This window comes from Lontra canadensis, unplaced genomic scaffold (assembly GCF_010015895.1).
Source record: "Lontra canadensis isolate GAN:19392208 unplaced genomic scaffold, GSC_riverotter_1.0 scaffold1, whole genome shotgun sequence".
NCBI classification, from domain to species: domain Eukaryota; kingdom Metazoa; phylum Chordata; class Mammalia; order Carnivora; family Mustelidae; genus Lontra; species Lontra canadensis.
The window spans coordinates 40,036,990-40,057,995 of NW_022630995.1; positions in this window are offsets into that span (position 1 = coordinate 40,036,990).

The window sequence follows — 21,006 nt, forward strand, 5'->3', positions numbered from 1 at the left end:
CTGAAACCGGGCAAAGACCCAACCAAAAAGGATAATTTCAGAACAATATCCCTGATGAATATGGATGCCAAGATTCTCAACAAGATCCTAGCTAATAGAATCCAACAGTACATTAAAAAGATTATCCACCATGATAAGGTGAGATTATTCCATGGGATGCAGTGGTGGTTCAACATTCACAAATCAATCAATGTGATAGAACAAATCAGTAAAAGAAGAGAGAAGAATTACATAGCCCTCTCAATTGTTGCAGAAAATGCATTTGACAAGATACAGCATCCGTTCCTGATTAAAATGATTCAAAGTATAGGGATAGAGGGAACATTCCTCAACCTCATAAAATCTATGAAAAACCCACAGAGAATATCATCCTCAATGGGGAAAAGCTGAGAGCCTTCCCTTTGAGATCATGAACACAAGGATGCCCACTCTCACCACTGTTGTTCAACATAGTACTAGAAGTCCTAGCAACAGCAATAAGACAACAAAAGCAAATAAAAGGTACTCAAATTGGCAATGAAGAAGTCAAACTCTCTGTTTGTAGATGACATTATACTTGATGTGGAAATCCCAAAAGACTCCACCCCCAAACTATTAGAACTCATACAGCAATACAGTAATGTGGCAAGACATAAAATCAATATACAGAAATCAGTTGTTTTCTTATACACTAACAATGAAAATATAGAAAAAGAAATTAGAGAATTGATTCCATTTACTATAGCACCAAGAACCTTAAGATACCTTGGAATAAACCTAACGAAAGAGGTAGTACTGGAGGAACTACAGAACAGTCATGAAAGAAATTGAAGAAGACACAAAATGAAGGAAGAGCATTCCATGCTCATGGGTCACAAGAATAAACTTTATTAAAATGTCTATACTGCCTGGAGCAATCTACACTTTCAATGCCATCCTGATCAAAATTCCACTGGCATCTTTCAAAGGGCTGGAACAAAAAATCCTAAAACTTGTATGGAACCTGAAGAGATCCTGAATTACTAAGGAAATGTTGAAAAAGACAAACAAGACTGTGAGCATCATGTTGCCCAATTTTGAACTTTACTACAAAGCTGTGATCACCAAGACAGCATGGTACTGGCACAAAAACAGACATATAGACTAGTGAAATAGAATAGAGAGCCCAGATATGGACCTGGAACTCTATGGCCAAATAATCTTCAACAAAGCAGGAAAAATAATATCCAGTGGAAAAAAGACAGTCTCTTCAATAAATGGTGCTGGGGAAATTGGACAGCTATGTGTAGAAGGATGAAACTTGATCATTCTCTTACATCATACACCAAGATAAACTCAAAATGGATTAAAGACCTCAATATGAGGCAGGAATCTATCAGATCCTAGGAGAACAAAGGCAGTAACCTCTTCAACATCGGCCACAGCAACTTCTTTCAAGATATGTCTCCAAAGGCAAAGGAAACAAAAGTGAAAATAAACTTTTGGGACTTCATCAAGATCAAAAGCTTCTGCACAGCAAAGGAAACAGTCAACAAAACAAAGAGGCAACTCATGGAATGGGAGAAGATATTTGCAAATGACACTACAGACAAAGGGCTGATATGCAAGATCTGTATAGAATTCCTCAAACTCAACACACACAAAACAGATCATTACATCAGATCAGGGTTTTGGAGGGGATGGGGGTGGGGGGTTGGGTGAGCCTAGTGGTGGGTATTAAGGAGGGTATGTATTGCATGGAGCAATGGGTGTGGTGCATAAACAATGAATTCTGGAACACTGAAACAAAATTAAATAAAATTAAATGCGTAAAAAAGCCCTTCATGAATAAAGTTGAGATATTCTGTCTTATTGGGATAATATTTCTTATACTTACTGCATGAAAATGTCAATATCTTCTTCTTAGGCTCCATAAAGATGCTGCTAATAGGCAAGATATTGGCATAAGATGGGAAGATACATAAGAGTATAATTATCATATAAACTGTTCTTACCTCAAGAATAAAGGCAGATCCTTTTATGCACCTATCTCAGACCCTTAGTGAACTTCCTACGCACCCATGATTAGTCTGAAATATTGAGTATGTAGTATTTTGTTTTAAATTGTTTTTTGTAATCAAATAACTACGTCTTTGAATCACTCATTAATAAAATAATATTTAACAAATATTTGTTGACTAGCAATCTACTGCATATCTTTCTCACTTCATTCATTTATTTAAGATATAATTTTTGAATGTCTACCATTTTCAAGGTTTGGTCTAGGTCCCCAATTCTATATATGTTACACTATTTCATTCTGTCTTCTCTGTCTCTTAATCTTACTCCTCAACTTCATTCTTTTGTCTCTCCTTTCTTCATTTTACCTATATTTTCTAGTACTCAAATTTATGTTTTAGCTACGTTTGAGTTGCAGATAAATCTAGCCACAGAGATCTTAAATGTTTTTTATAGCACTTTGGGTATAGCATTTCTATTTTGTGTTTTTTGTTATTCTGAACTTTTGCAAATATTCTCAAATCTTATTATTTTCCTTAGTAAACTGAAGTTTTCAAAAATAATAGTCTGACATTGGTACTTTGGGATAAAGAAGAACAGAAGCTGAGTAATTGTTATGAAATTTATCTCTCAGGTGTTCCAGTCTTCTGCAGGCATGTAGAACACAACGTGACTTAATATGTCAATAAATTACTCTGCCATGCTCTTTTATTGGTGAATAATTGAACTTGGGGAAAAAAAAAAAAAAAAAAAAAAAAAAAAAAAAAAAAACCTCCATTCCAAAGTCTGTATCACTATGTTCTCTCCTGAGCATGAAGTAGGCATGTGCCTAATTATCCAGGTCTTTATTTTGAGCTAGATCTTTGCCAAGACAATTTCCACACAAAAGCTGATATAGTTGTATGAATGACAGTCTTATAAGAATATTGAAGGGCAGTACACATAAAAATAATTTTGATTTGAAGAACAACGATCTTTGGCTTAATGTCAACTAAATAAATAAACGTTCTTGTTTAGTATACTGAGCTAGCTTATCCTCTGACCCAATTTTTCGTATATATTTTTCTTATCCTTGAGGTTACTGCAGTACTCCATGGTCTCAGGAACCAGGAACCCAGAAAGCAGGCGGCAGCTACCACTTCTGTTGCCATAGCTGGCATGAAGTCTTGTTCTTCCCTTCTAGGAGCCTGATTGTTGCAGGAAAAAAAAAAAAAAAGAAGTAGAGTCTGAGCCCATTTCTTTCGGGACCAGAGTTGATTTCAGTTCTTTTGCTTGTTTTGATTTTCCAAGTCTCACATTCAGTTACTCGAGGGGTCTCTCTAGGGTTGTGCTACTATAAAATCTAGAAATTTTTAAAGGCAAACCAGTCTTTAGTCACACTAGTCTCCACTGTTATGCTTGAAGTGCAAATTTTCATGGCACACTGCAGTTCTGTCATGTGCGTATGCAGTCTGGATATAAGTATTTTTCTCTTGGGCACCTGAGTGGCTCAGTTGATTAAGCCTCTGCCTCTGCCCCTCCTTGCATTTGTGCACTGACATGTCTGTGTTCTCTCTCCTTGCTCTCTCGTTCTCACTCTCAAAACAAACAAACAAACAAACAAATAAGTATTTTTGCCTCGAGTGGAAGATATTATACCTAGTTTTCTGTATCCAGAGATGGCATCATGGATTTCTACTATTCCAGGGGCCTGCAGCAATCTAATCTTTTCTCTAGGCTTTCAAGAGAAATTATCCTCTAACATTTCTGCCATTAAGCAACTTGCACCCCTCCCACTTTATAAACAAGCATCTACATATTTATCACTTCTTCTTTCCCATGTAACTCCCCTTCAAAGATCCTGGAATTCACTAATTCCATGAAGCAACAGTGATCTAAGGCAAAGGAACAAAAGTGTATGAGGACTAAAACGTTGTCCTCCATTTTGTTTTTTCCAAAGTATCCTGAATGGAAATGTAACCTTTTATTAGATTTTACCATTTTCTCATTATATTGGGTTAGTACAAGATTTTTGCATTTCGACTTAGCTCTATTCCCACTTAACCACTTTCAACATTACTTGCCATTTAAATGCTCAATCTCTACCATGAATAGAATGCTTGCTATGTGCCTACCTTACTAAACACTTTTTAATTACTTTCATTTTCATAACAACTCTATGAAGTAAATATGACTATTATTACCACTATAACTATAAAGAAACTAAAGACAAGGCATTTTTATCTAAGATCTAGTTTATCTAAGATTACATAACTAACAATTGATGGGGATGGAAACTTGTGCCCTCACCCATTGTGCTAGATTTCATTATTTTACCCTAATTTGTATCAACTAGTAGAGGTTTGAACCACATATGAATCAAAGAACAAGACAAACCACACTCATTATGTTGAACTTTTGAATGAATATACATATTCATTTTGTTACCGAACCATGATTGATCACCCACTGAAACAGTTCAAGGCAGACAGAGACCAAACATTTCCTAAACTGATAGAGCTAGAATAATGAATATCAGATTAAACCAATCCTATCTGGCCTGTTTCTTTGTACCCAAGTCCTAAGAGAAAGATTATTTTCAGCTGTATTTACAAGCAAAATAATACTCCAGGAGGTTGCTGGTTTTGAATCTGGGAGGTCAAGAGAATCACCAAAGAAGGTTCTTCTCCTTTTCTCAACCTGGGAGTATACCTTATTGCCCACCCTGCTATAACCAGAAACACAAGTTTATTAAACCCCTTATTATTTTTGTTTCCTTAGACATAAGTATTTATGGAAAGCTTTAAAAACTTTGGACACCAACTCAGAAAGCTTTCATGTAAACATTCTATTACTAAGCTTCCCCTGCTGCGTATTAAAACCTTTGGGTCCTCAGAGTTATATCTGTGCTCCAGCTGCACTATGCAACATCATTGGCAAATTTTGAGGTTTAATTAAAGAATACTTATCATAGCTGCATGGTACAGGAATGTTGGATGACAAAACCCTGGTGTTGTGATATTAATTACATCACTATAGTGGACTCCGTGCATGTGAAAAACTTGAACCCAAAGAAACAACTCATTAATCTTCACAAGCTCTTGTAAGGTAGGGGAGTTTTATTTTTTTTTGTGATCACAACAAGACTTCAAGGGATAAACTCTGAGGGATTTGTTTTCCCCTTATAACAATTGTTTATGTTACAGAAATGAAACCCAAGAATTACTAAATGTTAGCAATTGCAAATAATTTTGCTAAGCACTGTTCTTTTAATCCTCGCAAAAATATATTTTAAAATAGTCTTGGTGGGGTACCTGGGTGGCTCAGTGGGTTAAGCCTCTGCCTTTGGCTAAGGTCATGATCTCAGGGTCCTCGGATCCAGCCCTGCATTGGGCTCTCTGCTCAGCAGGGAGCCTGCTTCCGCCTCCCTCTCTGCCTGCCTTTCTGCCTACTTGTGATCTCTGTCTGTCAAATAAAATCTTAAAAAAATAAATAAATAGTCTTGGTTACAGCTTTTAGCTACTATTTATTGGACACTTATTATGGACCTACATACACTAAGAACCTTATTTATCATTTTTAATAACAAAACACTTCTAATTTTTGATGCCAATACTCCTATTTTGTAGATGGAGAAACTAAAGCATATATTGGTCAAGCAACTACTTAGAGTTTCTAAATTGGTAATGGTGAGTCAGGTTATGAATCGAAACTCTATTAATTAAAATCCACTGTTTACACTATGAAGCAAAGCCAACAAGCAAACAAATCAGAAAAGTTTTCAAAAGAAGAAAAAAATGCAAGAGCAACTTGATGAGGCATTAGTGATTAAACAATGAAAATGCTTGTTTTGGACAATTGGCTTATGGTTGAAATTATTTCATGTTTGTTACCTTGAAAATCCCACAATAAAATTTAAGTAAGACAATAAATACAACAAAATCATATTTATTGAAAAAAGTTATGAGCTGAAAATATATAATTTGAAGATTGATAATTATGATTAATAGCATTATCTCTGGACAACAAATAACTCATAAAGGAGAAGAGGTAAAAATGGTAAGTATGTTCTCATTTTTAAATTTCATTTATTTATTTGAAAGTAGAGAGAAAGCATAAGAGCATGAGCTAGGGGTGGGGGCTGAGGCAGGCAGAGGAAGATAGAGAAGCAAGCTCCCAGCTGAGCAGGGAGTCTGATGTGGGGCTCATCCCAGGATGCTGGGATGATGACCTGAGCCAAAGGCAGATGCTTAACTTGTTGAGACACACAGGCAATCTGAGGCAGTATGTCTTGGCAATGAGTTTTGCTTTTTTTTTTTTTTTTCCATAATGAATTATGAAAGTTTAAACACAATAGAATCCTCATGTCCTCACAACTTTGAAGACACTGTTATTTGCTGGAGTCATTATCACTGATTTATACTTAATTTTCAAAGTTGATGGATATTTGCCTAATATCTTCTTTGTGCTTAACATTTGCTTTACATACAGTATGCAGAATAATTACTGGATTCAAGATCTTACTCATTTTGGTAAAAAGTGATTATGGTAGCCCATAACTCACAATCAGTGTTGACATAGATCAAGTTTGTCCCACGATGTCCTTAGAAGTTGCCTATAAGTTCATTCTGATTGGTCAATGCCTATATTTTGTCTATCAAATATTCACACTACTATCTCAGCTTTTAATTGTAACACATTAGAAAATACCGTGCATTCGATTAAGACTCTCTAGGACAGTGTCCTCTCTAGACCCCTATCATAACATTTAACATACTGTTAGCAATTTTGGGTGTACTTTTACCCTTTCCATAATACTCTGAGGTCTTTGAGTCCAGACAAAATGTTGTATTCTTAGAGACTCACATAGTGCTTGTCAACAAAGAGGCATTCCTTCAAGTCTGCTATAACCTGGTCCATAGAAATAATGAGAATTCCAATTCTATATTTTTCTAAAAGCTAGAATTTTTAGAGATGATTACAATATTTCTTAATGGTAGTCTACAATTACTTATATTAATTTTTATGTGAATATGATTTGAGAGTATTACAAGCTTAAGGGGAAATTCACCTTGAGAAATGCCAGCCAATGATCAGTTTCTGACTTTGATAGGCCCTTGGTATGCTCTGATAAATGTTCACCAGGATAGTGACTTTGATCCCATGTTGTAATCTCTCTTTTACTATTCACTTCCATTTTCCTTTTGCCATCATCAGCATTTGATCAGTTATATTTCCAATAAACATATAATTTATAACTTTTAAAAATTCCATACTACTGATGGGATTTATTCATGAGAATATAAAATCCTTAAGGATAGGGCCTCTGTCACTGTTGTCACTTGTCAACTTCATTTTGTATAACTGAGGGTCTAGGGATTATGTAGCACATGTAAAAATAGTAAAGGACTAATTTCTTGCAGCTGTTTAGTGTTTATCAGGTTTTTTTTTTTTAAAGATTTTATTTATTTATTTGACAGAGAGAGATCACAAGTAGGCAGAGAGGCAGGCAGAGAGAGAGGAAGAAGCAGGCTCCCCACTAAGCAGAGAGCCCAAGGCGGGGCTCGATCCCAGGACCCTGAGATCATGACCTGAGCCAAAGGCAGCGGCCTAACCTGCTGAGCCACCCAGGAGCCCCTATCAGATTTTTGTATTAAGATATTTCTGGTATTCCCAGGAAAGCAATAACTTATTTCACAAGTTCAAATTCAGTCATTCTGGTCAGGCATGTTGCTCTGTACTTCCTAGAGCTACTCTGCACTTTCTTTGCCACCTTTTGTTACTTCAAGATTGACATCACTTAACTTAATACAGCTCTACCTCTTTTTCCCATTCATGGGCATAGACACTTCCTTCAAAGCTGTTTCCTAGATGCAGACAACCTCAAGTAGCTATAAGCCTTCAAAATTGCCTTTTTAGTCCTTGGATTCTAAATAAAATTTGTTGAGTTGTTTCTATATGTTTACTCACAATAGGGCATATAAGCTTTATGACAAAAACTCATTTTTTAAAAGATTTTATTTATTTACTTGAGAGAGAGGTGGGAGAGAGAAGGAGAGGGAGGAAGGAACTGACTCCCCACTGAGCAGAGAGCCTGACACAGGGTTCAATCCCAGGACCCCAGGATCATGACCTGAACTGAAGGAAGACACCTAACTGACTGAGCCACCCCCATTCCCCCATGCCCCAATAAGAATTCAATTCTTTTAAAATTGTCGGTTCATTAAATATACCGCTCTTGCATTCATGGAACTAACGTGTACCACAAAAATACCAAGCTATAGTGAAGCCAAAAGTAATTAAATTTCATGTCTATATAATATGTGACCATTTAGTATGATGATAACTCTTGAGCTAGAGGATTCATTTCCCTAGGATTCTTCCTCTTGGCCCCTAGAGTACTTCAAAATGACGTTAAAGAAAAGAAACAGAATTTGAGTAACTGGTATAGCACTGCTCGCCTATGCCAAAAGTATATAATTTGAAGCTAGAAGCATGGTAAGCATGCAAAGAACTTAGTACAGTTTAAAGTACAGGCTGAGACTAGGATGGGGTGGGGGGGGATAACACACAGAAAAAGGAGTGCATATTTGTTTTGCATTTCTTATGTCTAAAAGGCTGTCCATGAAGAGACATGGTTTTTGATATAATAGAATCATTGCCACAAACAGGAAAAGGTAAGCCTGCAAAGCTCAAATTCAAGCTGCAGCAGCTTGCACCCTGAGGTCTTCAGTATAATACCTTTATTGAAGCCCTTCAGGAATATATGTCTGTCTCTAAAGTGGACTCTACTAGCATGGCCAGGATCTTCCTTGCTGGGGTCAAGCTGCAACATCCTCTATCCACTGTCCCACTTTTCCTAAGCCTACCTAAATTTTATTGAATCTGACATATTTTTTTGTGACCCATGGACTTGCCTCAGGTCCATATTAAAACAGACACTAGTCCCTAAATAATAGCTTTGTAAGTAGTAGTAAGTTGGCAAGATCAGTTTCCATATAATTTGTTTCAGAGTCACATGCCAGAACCTCAGAAATTAAAAAAAATAATAATAATAATCATATCATATAACACAGAAACCTACAGAATATACATATCAAAGACCCTTAAAGACTATACTCATTATGGGATGAAGAATTCCTAAATTACCTGCCCTGGCCACACCAGAAAGATGCTTCAACCCTTCCATCTATATATTATTCCTTCAATTATTTATAAAAATTTACAACTACTATGACAGATGTTGGGGCATAACCGATTCAATTGTCAGCATGCCCTTCCCTTCCCTAAGTTCCTAACCAGTGGGTAGATAAGCAGGAGCCATGCTGACAAAGCTACAAGTATCACCTTTCTTTATTTATACACTTTTACATATTTAAAGAAGTTAGATTCTTAATACTGTTTTCCCAGGAAACAGATTTATCAGTCTCAGACTGTGCTACACAATGCTGGGAGATGGGAGAGAAGAAAAAGCAAGACAAACACAATCTGGATTTAGAAGAAGAAACAAAATACAATTATCTAATTTTGCCCAAAGTAGAGCTCCACAGTCAAGGCTGGCTAGGGTATAGGTAGTAACTGTAGGGACTCTTTGGCACAGTGATGCTCAAACATTTTTGACTCAGGACTAAAATTTGCATGCTTAAAGCTTACATTTTTACACATTTATTTATGTGGACTACACTTACTGATATTTAGTGGTTTAAAATTGACTAAGACCATTTAGAATTATGTATTTATTTTAAAATAATAATAAACCCATTGTGTTAACATATTTTTATTACAAATATATTTTACAAAACAAAAAAAATAATAGTGACAAGTGGTATTGTTTTACACTTTTGCAAATTTCTGTCTGGTTTAATAGAAGATGAGTGAATTTGCACCTGTTTCTGAATGCAATCTGCAGTCTACTATTTATACTGAAGTACAGGCCCAGGTGGGGAGTGGGGGGTGGAATTTGCACACACATGTAGTTGAAAATGAAAGACTGTAATTGCCATTTTAGATAAAAGATATTCTTCTTCAATACTAAACTAAATATCAACATGTGGTATTTCCTTAAAACTTTGATAAAATATAGAGAATATAACCATACCCGTGAACTGCTGCTCCCTTCAATAGCCTCCAGCTGTTGGGTCTTTAAATCTGCCATAGCCCACATGTCAAGGTCATGCCCAGTCAGCTTCCAGCTGATGACTGAGAGCCATGGGGCTACTAGTGTGACCACTCCTGCTAAATGTGGGACTCATCTAATGAGCAATCTTGCTCCGCATTCCCATCAGCCTGGATGAGGCTTTCTCAGAGCCACACTTCAGACTAAGTTTTCTTACACAATCCATCCTACTTCCTACGTTCCTTTCACAAGTGTCAAACCTGACTTGGAAAGTTCTCTGTCTAAACCTGCTCCCCCAGGTGCCTCGTTAGCGCAGTAGGTAGCGCGTCAGTCTCATAAACCTGCTCCCCCTCCCCTCTTGCCTTCACTGGCATTATTCCAAAAAAGAAGTAATTTGCCAAGTACTTTCTTCTTGGCATCTGCTTCTCAGAGGACCCAAACTGAAAGCCTGGCTAACTCCTGGTGTAGACAATAATATCCAAGCTAAATGCAAAAAACAGGAGGGAGTCAAAAGCCTTTCCTAGTCCTTTTTTGACTGTCCGTGTTACTGCAGAGGTTGATTTGTGCATACAACATAACTCTGTTTCCAAATTTAATCTCATCATTTTTATTTAATGTAAGTGTAATTTAAATGTTTGTAATCCTAACTCTGTCCTCCTTCTTTTGTCTTCTGAAATGTATTATGGGAACTATGAGTGAAAGTTGGGAGAGTGTATGTTAGCCAAACAGCGATCACTTTTATAATTAAAGAATTCCACTCAGTTCTGGTAATTGATATATGTTTCTGACCACGCATGTACATTACTAATCTATGTTATACTTTTATATTTTGCCAGTTGTCTCCTTTTCATTTGCTGATATTCATGCAGCCAGATATTTTTTTTTTACTCTTTGTATATTAAATAAAATAGGATAATTGAGTCTTCAGTAAAAGCTGAACTCTATAGTACCATGATATCAGAGTTGGTGATCTCTAATATAATGACCATTTTGTATTTCTTCCAAATAGTCATAATGTTAGCAAATTTGAATAGAAGATATTTGTTATGTAAAGAACATATTTATTATTTTAACAAAAGAGCATTTTTATTATTATTAGGGCTCTTCACATACCACTCAAGCTCATTTGTCCGAAGAATAAGACCCTCAGAGTCCAAAAGTGATGCCACTTGAACAAATAATTATCAATCCACTTACATATGCCAGCCACTTTTGTGAGAAATGTGGGAGTGATAAAGTAATCAAAGCAATAAAGCTACTTACAATACAATAGTTAACGTGTAAAGAAAAGAATAGGGTGTAATAAAAGTAATTATTGAATTTAAAAATAGTCTTTAAATTCCAGTTTAAAGATCATCTGAGGACACTGGGGAACGTGTCATGGAACACTATGAAAAATACAGTTTCAGTGGAATGAACTAATTCACACTGCCAGGTATCAGGAAAAAATGAATAAACAGAAAATATACTGATAAAGTTCAGACACTCTTCTAGTAAAGTGGTGGAAACGAGTGAGTATAATGTGGAGTACTAACTTGTGAGGAATAGAAGTCGGTAATTGTTTCAAAATTTAGATCCCAGAATTTGCCCAATCCTTCCCTGACTCCATTTTATTGTATAGTTATAGCCATAAAGATTAAGTAACTTTCCAGGTCATATAGTCTATGTAAGGTGACACTGATAATGGGACTTGTTTCTCCCATTTTATTCTGGGACTAAAAGAAAGGGCTTAAAATAGCACTGTGCTCACAAGTTATTATTTCCATAATGACAGCTTTTTACGGCTTTGGAATAATGTAGACTGTATTCTTGGTGCATCAGATGAGCATCTAGAAACCAACTATAGATATTCCAAAATTAAACAACAGTTCAACTTCCTCTCCTTGGGTAATAAACAAGGTGACCTCTTCTGTCAACATTGTCTTACGTAGTGAACAAATCTTAAAACAAAGCTTTTTAAGTTTCCCTGTTTGACTTGTCACTTTTATTTGATCCTCACTATTCCTACAAGAGACTAAACGTGAGAGGGGAATCCATATGCCATGATTTCTGTAAATCCAGATGCTAAAGTATATAAAATTTCAATGTAAAAAGAAGTACCAGAATTAAAGACTATCCCAAATTGAGAAAGAGGCAATTTTCCATGTTCTTCCTAGTGTGGTTCCCTTCACCTTCAGCTTACTCAGTGTAGTTACAATGAAAAGTGGATATAATTTGGAGAGTAAATTTGGTTTCTAAAATATTTGAAACTTCTAACTTTATGTGGGATTTTGCATTATTTTTACCACATTGAGAAGGTCATGTAGTCAAGAAATTTTCCAACTTTCTGCCTTCAGTAGTTACTGTCGTTATTTATGCTCTCCCTGGAGCCACAGAATCTTATGTGTCTGTTTCACAGAATATATAAAACTTTGGATTGAAAAAAACTGAGTTGCTTTTCTTTCTCAACATCTATGAATCAATAGGAAAAAGGCAGAAAAGCAAGCTGGGAATAGGGGCAAGAATATAAAATAAGTTTTGTGGGGTGCCTGGGTAGCTCAGTGGGTTAAGCTTCTGCCTTCAGCCCAGTTCATGATCTCAGGGTCCTGGGATTAAGCCCTGCATCAGGCTTTCTGCTCAGCGGGGAGCCTGCTTCCCCCTTTCTCTCTGCCTGCCTCTCTGCCTACTTGTGATCTCTCTCTCTCTGTCAAATAAACAAATAAATTAAATAAAATAAGTTTTGCTAATTTTTAGACAAGTCCTCTAGCCCTGGTCAAAATGAGTCCTCTCAGTTTTTGAAACAATTTGGTAACCTAGCTAGTAGGTCATTTGTTTAAAATACAATTTATTTTAATTCAAGTTGAAGGATGTTTTTTGCATATTTCCTTCATGTTCTTTAAGATTTGAACACATAATTTTAAGAGACTGGGTTATATAAGTAAATATTGAAATGTGCAATATTAAAAAGAATTGGATAGCTTTGCTAGACAAATTCATTGTGAAATTTTTTGTAACTTAGAATTGTATTTCATCCTTTTGGCCTGTGTGCTTTTAAACTATAGATGCAGTCCACATACAATGAAAGCCATCATCATTTGTCTGATTAAGGAGTGAGCACTGCAAGAATATAGCTGTTACTGGTAAATGACACAGTATTCAGTGATGAAACTACATTGTTTTTGTTTTTAAGATATTATTTATTTCTCAGAGAGAGAGAGAGAGAGAGAGAGACTGCACAAGCAAGGGAAGCAGCAGGCAGAGGAAGAAGCAGGCTCCCCACTGAGGAAGGAGCCTGGTGCCATACTCCATCCCAGGACCCTGGGATCATGACCTGAGCTGAGGCAGACACTTAACAAATTGAGCCACCCAGGTGTCCCTATAGCACCTTTTTAAAAAGTTTTTATTTAAATCCCAGTTAGTTAACATACAATGAAATATTATTTTCAGGTGTAGAACATAGCAGTTCAACAGTTCCATACAACACTCCGTGCTCATCACAAGTGCCCTCCTTGATCTCCATCACCTATTTAACCCACCCCCACCCACCACCCCGCTAGTAACCATCAGTTTGTTCTCTATAGTTAAGAGTCTGTTTCCTGATTTGTATCTCTCTCTCTCTTTTTTCCCTTTGCTCATTTATTTTGTTTCTTAAATTCCACCTATGAATGAAATCATATGGTATTCGTCTTTTTCTAACTGACTTATTTCACTTAGCATAATACTCTCTAGCTCCACTCATGTTGTTGCAAGTGGCAAGATTTCCTTTATGGCTGAATAGTATTCTATTATATACAAATCAAAATTACAATGAGCTATCACCTCATACCTGTCAGAATGGCTAAAATCAACACAAGAAACAACAGATGTTGGCAAGGATTTGGAGAAGGAGAAACCTTCTTACACTGTTGGTAGGAATGCAAATTGGTGTAGCCACTCTGGAAAACACTATGTAGTTTCCTCAAAAAGTTAAAAATAGAACTACCCTACAATCCAGCAATTGTACTACTAGGTATTTCCCCAAAGAATACAAAAATACTAGTTCAAAGGGATATATGCACCCTGATGATTATGGTAACATTATCCACAATAGTCAAATTATGAAACAACCCAAGAGTCCAGTGACTACATATATTACTTTTTCTTTATTTATCTTTATATATAATAAATATTTGTATCTACATCACTTATAAATAGAGATCAATAGATTTAAATTCAAAAGATACATCAATCCAGTTATTGTTGTGGTTTTTATCATGAAAAAATACTGAATTCTTATTGAGTATTATGTCTAATTCATAGACTAATCATGTCTATGACATAGACATAATAAAATGGAAACAAAAAAGTATCTTCAGAGATTTGGCAATCCATTAAACCTCTCAACTTTTAATATCAATATCTGAAAATAGTCATAATGATACAAACTCAAGAGCTAATATATTGAGTAAATCGCTATAGTATAATTCTTTTATTTCCTTGTAAACCAACCCAGTCATAATCAGTCATGACAGAGTGGTGTTTGCTTTTGGTAGTCATACTTTTTTTTTTTTTTAAGATTTTTTTTTTTTTAAATGTATTTATTTGACAGAGAGAGAGAGATCACAAGTAGGCAGAGAGGCAGGCAGAGAGAGAGGGGAAAGCAAGCTCCAGGCTGAGCAGAGAGCCTGATGCAGGGCTCGATCCCAGGACCCTGAGATCATGACCTAAGCCAAAGGCAGAGGCTTAACCCACTGAGCCACCCAGGCACCCCAGCAGTCATACTTTTTTTTTTTTAATGATTTTATTTATTTATATGAGAGAAAGAGTACAAGTGGTGGGGAGGGGTTGAGGGTGGGGAGGGGCTGACTGTGCAGGAAGCCTGAGGTTGCTTACACTATGATGTCAGAGGGCTCAATCTCAGGATTGTGGGCTCATGACTGGAGCTGAAGCCAGACATTTAACCATTGGCAGTCATACTCCTATAGGAAGATATATGTCCTGTAGTAAAAGTTATTAACCTTGCTTTTATATGGCTTTATGGTTTACAAGGCACAATTTAACAAAAGTGATTTCTTATAATCACTTTTTTAAAAAACAGATTTCTCTGTTAACAACAGTATGGTTTGGTGATGAGGGAACAGAGTTAGCTATTGGTAGAACCAGGACACAAACTGTATATTCTGAATCTGTGATCAGTATTATTTTCATTATAGCATGATGAAGGAAATAGAAATAAGTTGTGATAACAAATAAAAAGAAGATATAAATTCACCAAATCTAATTTTAATCATGAAAAAATCATGACCACAAAACAGAAAGAAAGTGGTAATTATAAGAAAAGGCATATAAAATCTCATTTTGAGATCCAGAAGAGAACACCTACTTCAACCCATTAAGATTCATAAAATAATCACTACAATTTAAAGTTGACTAGATTAAAAATTTCACTGATTTTACATCAAGATTTATATCTCATTCCCAATACAGAAGAATACATAAATTTGACATTTATAAATGCAATATTAAAAGAGAAGAAAGTAACAATTACTGAATATCTACAATGTTCTATGAACTAGAAAACTTATATGCAAATGTTTATTTCATGTATAGAACCTCTAAAAAGCATTGTTAATAAAATTACCTTATGTGGTCATTCATTATCATTCCCAGTTCTGTGTTAGATATCATGAGGATTATTTTAATAAAAGTACTATGTATGCTTGAAATGAATATATATATTTCAGTTCTTGGGTATGATGTTCTCTCAACATATATCCAGTTCTTTTTTTTTTTTCTACACATATCCGTTATTTCAGAGTTGTCACTTGTATTGTTTATATTTTTACTTTATTGTTATAACTTTTATCAATCACTCAGAGAATTACTGTGGATTCATTTACTTCTCCTTGAAGTTTACTCAATTTTTGCTTAATAAGATCTAAATTTATCAGAATTTTGTATCCTTCTCATGAAATGAATGTTATGACTTTGTAATAAATCACTCTAATAATGCTTTCTGCCTTAAAGTCTAACATGTCCTAGATTTTTCTATTAATATTTGACTTATTTTGGCATTTTTTTGCTTTCACATCTATTTTTTCCTTAACTTTTTAAAATGTGTGTCCTGTATATACAACATGTTTTGCTACTTAATAAAGTGTAAAAAAGTTGGTTCTAACTGATGAATTTAGTTCAGTTACATTTAATGCAATTACTACTACAGTTACATTTACATTTCCCTGTAATTTTTTTCTTTGAATTTTCCATTTGTTTCACTTATTCTGTTTCTTTTTTGTTTTTTTTTCTTTTTTTTGGTAAGATTTTGTTTATTTATTTGATAGAGATCACAAGTATGCAGAGAGGCAGGCAGAGAGAGAGGAGGAAGCAGGCTCCCCGCTGAGCAGAGAGCCTGATGTGGGGCTCGATCCCAGGACCCTGGGATCATGACCTGAGCTGAAGGCAGAGGCTTTAACCCACTGAGCCATACAGGTGCCCCTCTTTTTTGCTTTTTAAAATATTTTATTTACTTATTTGTGAGAGAGTAAGAGAGTACAAGGGGGAACAAAGGGCAAAGGAAAGGGGACAGAGACAAGCAGACTTCCTGCTGAGTGGGGAGCCCATGTATGGCTCAATCCCAGGACCCTGAGGCCATGACCTGAGCGAGTCAGATGCTTAGCTGACTGAGCTACCCAGACACCCCACTATGTTTCTTTTTCTTTACTCTCTTATTTGATGAGCTTAAAAATTTTTGAGGTTTTGTTAATTAATATATACACACAGAGAACTTCACATAATAATTCTAGAGCTTGGTGTATTAATACAAAACAAACCTGGTAATAAAAATCCAGGTCAAAATTAGGGCATTAGTAGCAGCTCAAAAAATCCAGTAGTGTCCTTTTATAATCTCTAACTTCTCTTTCCTCCTTCTTCTACAAAGATAACCACTATCCTGACTTCTAAGATTTTTATAAATTACTTTGCCTATGTCTGAAATGTATATAAATGGAATCATAGAGCAGATAAACTTTTTGTCTGGTGATGTTTGATAAATAAGTTTTTATAACATATTTGTATACTTATTTATAATTGTAATTATCTTAGTAGGTTTTTTAATGTATTTGTATGCTTATGTATAATTGTATTTGGCTTAGGGTCAGTGTTTTATGGAATCTACTTATAACACACTTATATTTTTAACCATCCTAATGGTTATGGATTTTTTAATTTGCATTTTTGGTTAATATAAACATCAAATATTTTCACAACATTCTTGTACCTGGTTTCTGTTGCATAAACATATGCATTTTCTAGGGTAGTGGCTCTTAACCAATGATGAATTCCACCTCTTCAGGGAACATTTGACAATGTCTGGTGACATTTATGTATGTGATGATTGAAGAGGGTGGTTACTACTAGCATGCAATTGGTAGAAGATAGGGATTTGGAAAAACATCCTCTAGTCACAAGATAGCCTCCTGAAAAGGATTATTCTACTCAAACTGTCAATCATAACATGGTTGAGAAATCCTTTTTAGGGGGTATACTTATGAAGTATTGTGATCTAACAGAGTAAGTCCTCAAACTTTACTCTTTTAGTTTACCCCAGTACTATAATACTTTACATTTTTAGAAAAAAATTGCAACAATATTGATTTCCATTCAAAAGTTGCTGGAAATTTTATTAGGATTACATTGCACCCATAAATCAGTCTGTAAAAACAGACATCTAAAATTGAGTTGTCTGATCCGTGACTCCATTAGATATTTTCCAATTATTTTTAACGATTCTCTCCATATTGCTTAAGATTTTCCCATTTAGAGGTTTTGTATATTTGTGGTTAATTTTATGTTTTTATTTTTGTTTTTTAGACTGGCCTTGCATCCAATGTCTTGTAATGCATGTATTAATTCTAATAACTTACTTATAATTTCTTTTGTACTTTCTTTGAATTTTTTATGTTATATGCGAAATTTTTATTTCACATATAATTTTATCACAGTTTTATAACTTTTTCTCAATCTTGTTTTTTTTTTTTCCTTATTTTAGGCTATATGGTCCAGTAAAATATTAAACAAATTAGTTTTAAGGGTTATGATTCTCTTATTCTTAGGTATTATTATTTTCTTACTGTATATTCAGAATTTCATTTTTTCTTAATTATTCAGTTTGAATATTTTCTTCTGACCTACAGATCAATTAACTAATTCTCTCCTCAATAGTATGTAATCTGAAGTTACACAATCATTTGTGGTCTTTTTTCAAGTATTTATATATTATTTTGCACTGTAGAATTTTCATTGTTTCTGTTTATTGATTCTAGTTCTGTGTCAAAGTTTTCATTTTTGCCTTTTAATATATTTGAAGTCACTATGCCTAGTTCATTTAAAGTTCATGACTCATCACCATTTTCTGGATCCCTTTGGGACTCTTTCTCTTACCCATGGTTTTTCTTTGTGGTCATGGCATTTGTCTCCTCTTACATTTGGCTGTTTTCTACTGGGTGACGGTCATTGTGAATATAAAATCGTATAGATAATTTGAGGTTCTGTATGATGTTATCTTCTTTAGAAGTTTAATTAAATTTTCTTTTGCCAGCCTGTTAGCCTAAGGGTGATAATCACGTTAATCAAGTAAAGGATTAAGTATTTGAATTGGAGGATTAGTCCCTGTGAGTACTGATCTGTTTCTGGTTCTCCTTACTTCCACGGTCTAGGACTTCTGAGACCAATTTAAATTTTGAATTGTTACCAGGGACTTTTCTCCATAACTGGATTAGTACTTCAGTTTTTGTTCTCCCAACCCTGTAAGAAAAAATGTTCTGTGAGTTTCCATATATTGAAAATATTTATTAAGTGGTAGCTCTTATTAGAGTTGTGTTAATGTTAGTATCAGGCATTTTTCAAGTACTTGTGGCTTACTCCTACTTAATTAGATAAATACTATAACTTTGGCCATAAGATTATCTCCAAGCCCTACTGAAGTTAAGACTGCGTTTGCTGATACATTATGTTCTCTGGAAAAGAGGATCTCAGTAATTGATAGGACTAAATCTGCATTTGACAGGCATCACAGATTTCAACTTTGAAAGGCTTGGGGGAGAAGGATCTGACAAATGGGATAGGGTGGAAGTGGGCTCTTTAACATTTTAAATGTACATAGTTATGTAAATCCACATCGTTCTGTGTTAAAAAGCAACATTTTTTTCTATTGAGTTCTCTGTGTTCAGAATAGAAACCAGAGCAAATTAAAATTATGTAATGAAGCAAAGATGTTTTTCTCAGCCAGGAAATCATTTGCCTTGTTTTCTTCCCCCATGATGATTCACATCAGAAGAAAAGATGTAAAACTGCTAATATGAAATTAGCCAATTAGAAACAGAATGTTGGAATCCATCAGTTTATGTGTGTTTCTTCCAGTTGCCTTCCTATTTGTTTTAAGAAATATTTTGGCATAGAAAAAGCTGTCATTTCCCTCCACTTGATTCAATATCATATTACCTCTTAAAAAATGGATAAAGCTAAATGTCCCACCTGACCTACACCCTAACAAAAAGCTTGTTGGTAAAAATTCATCTTTATTCAAGTGATGATGTATTTCCTTTACATATTTCCTGTCTGCCATTTTAAGCAAATTTATTTTTCCTTATGAATTGTATAATGATGGGTAGTCCAGTTACTCCTAGTTATCTCTCCATAATCATTTACTTAAATGGAATAAATTTTATATCTTCTAGTTCCAAATTTAAATGTTTACAGACCTTCAAGGTCTATATGCTTATATTCATAGCATATTGGTAATATATGCTCATTTGGTATCATACACTCATGTTGGTGTAGAATTCCTTCATTTTCTGTATACAAAGATGTTACTTTGCCCATAAGTATTTGTGAACTTGTATTCCTACCAGTAGTTACTCTCATATCTTAGGGTTGGGTCAGTTCTTCTTATAAAATATTTAATCTAATTCAAATTTCTTGTAGTATATTGAATCTAATTCCAGCTCTTCAGAATAATGAAATAGTAGTGTGGTACTTTGACAAAGGAGATGTATACAGATTTTTTTTTTTAAAGATTTTATTTATTTATTTGCCAAAGAAAATAAGAGAGAGAGAGCATACAAGCAGGGGGAACACCAGACAGAGGGAGAAGCAAGCTCCCTGTTGAACAAGGAGTGGATATGGGACTCTATCCCAGGACCTTAGGATCATGACCTAAGCGAAGGCAGATGCTCAAAGCGAAGGCAGATGCTCAACCCACTCAGCCATTCAGGCATCCCACCTACAGCATCTTGACACAAATATCCCATGCCTGTCATAGTTGACCATTTGGGCTGAGTGTTATAGTCATCTCTTTCTATAATATGCTTTTCAATAATTTACCATAGTCTACTTTAACTAACACACTTCTTGGGAGTATTCTCAAATCTATGTGACTATTGTCTCACATACACTCTAAATTCAGTTTCAACTTGCTACCGGCTTTCTACATTGTCCATTTCATTGAGTAATGGCTTCTTCAAGATCACATAACTGAAATCAAAGTCATCAAATTCACCTCCCTGCTACTAAACAATCCAACTTTTAACTCTTCTGTTTCTAGCAGTTCTACTAATTTAATTGAATAATTAAAATCAATAAACCTTATTGAGTATAGATATATGTGAGGCACAAACCGCTCTCTAAAAGAATGTATTAGCATCCTGAGTGGCTCAATTGGTTAATCATTTGCCCTTAGCTCAGGTCGTGATCCCAGGATTCTGGGATTGAGCTCTACGTTGAGCTCCTTGCCGCATCAGCCTGCTTCTCCCTCTGCCTGCTGCTCCCCCTGCTTGTGTTCACTCACTCTCTGACAAAAAAATAAAATCTTAAAAAAAAATAAATGAAAGAATGTATTATCTATGTCTCACGATGCAGTATTAAATTTTTAAGTTATAGGGTCAGCTTTTGCTCTAATTGATAGGCCTGGAAAATAAAAA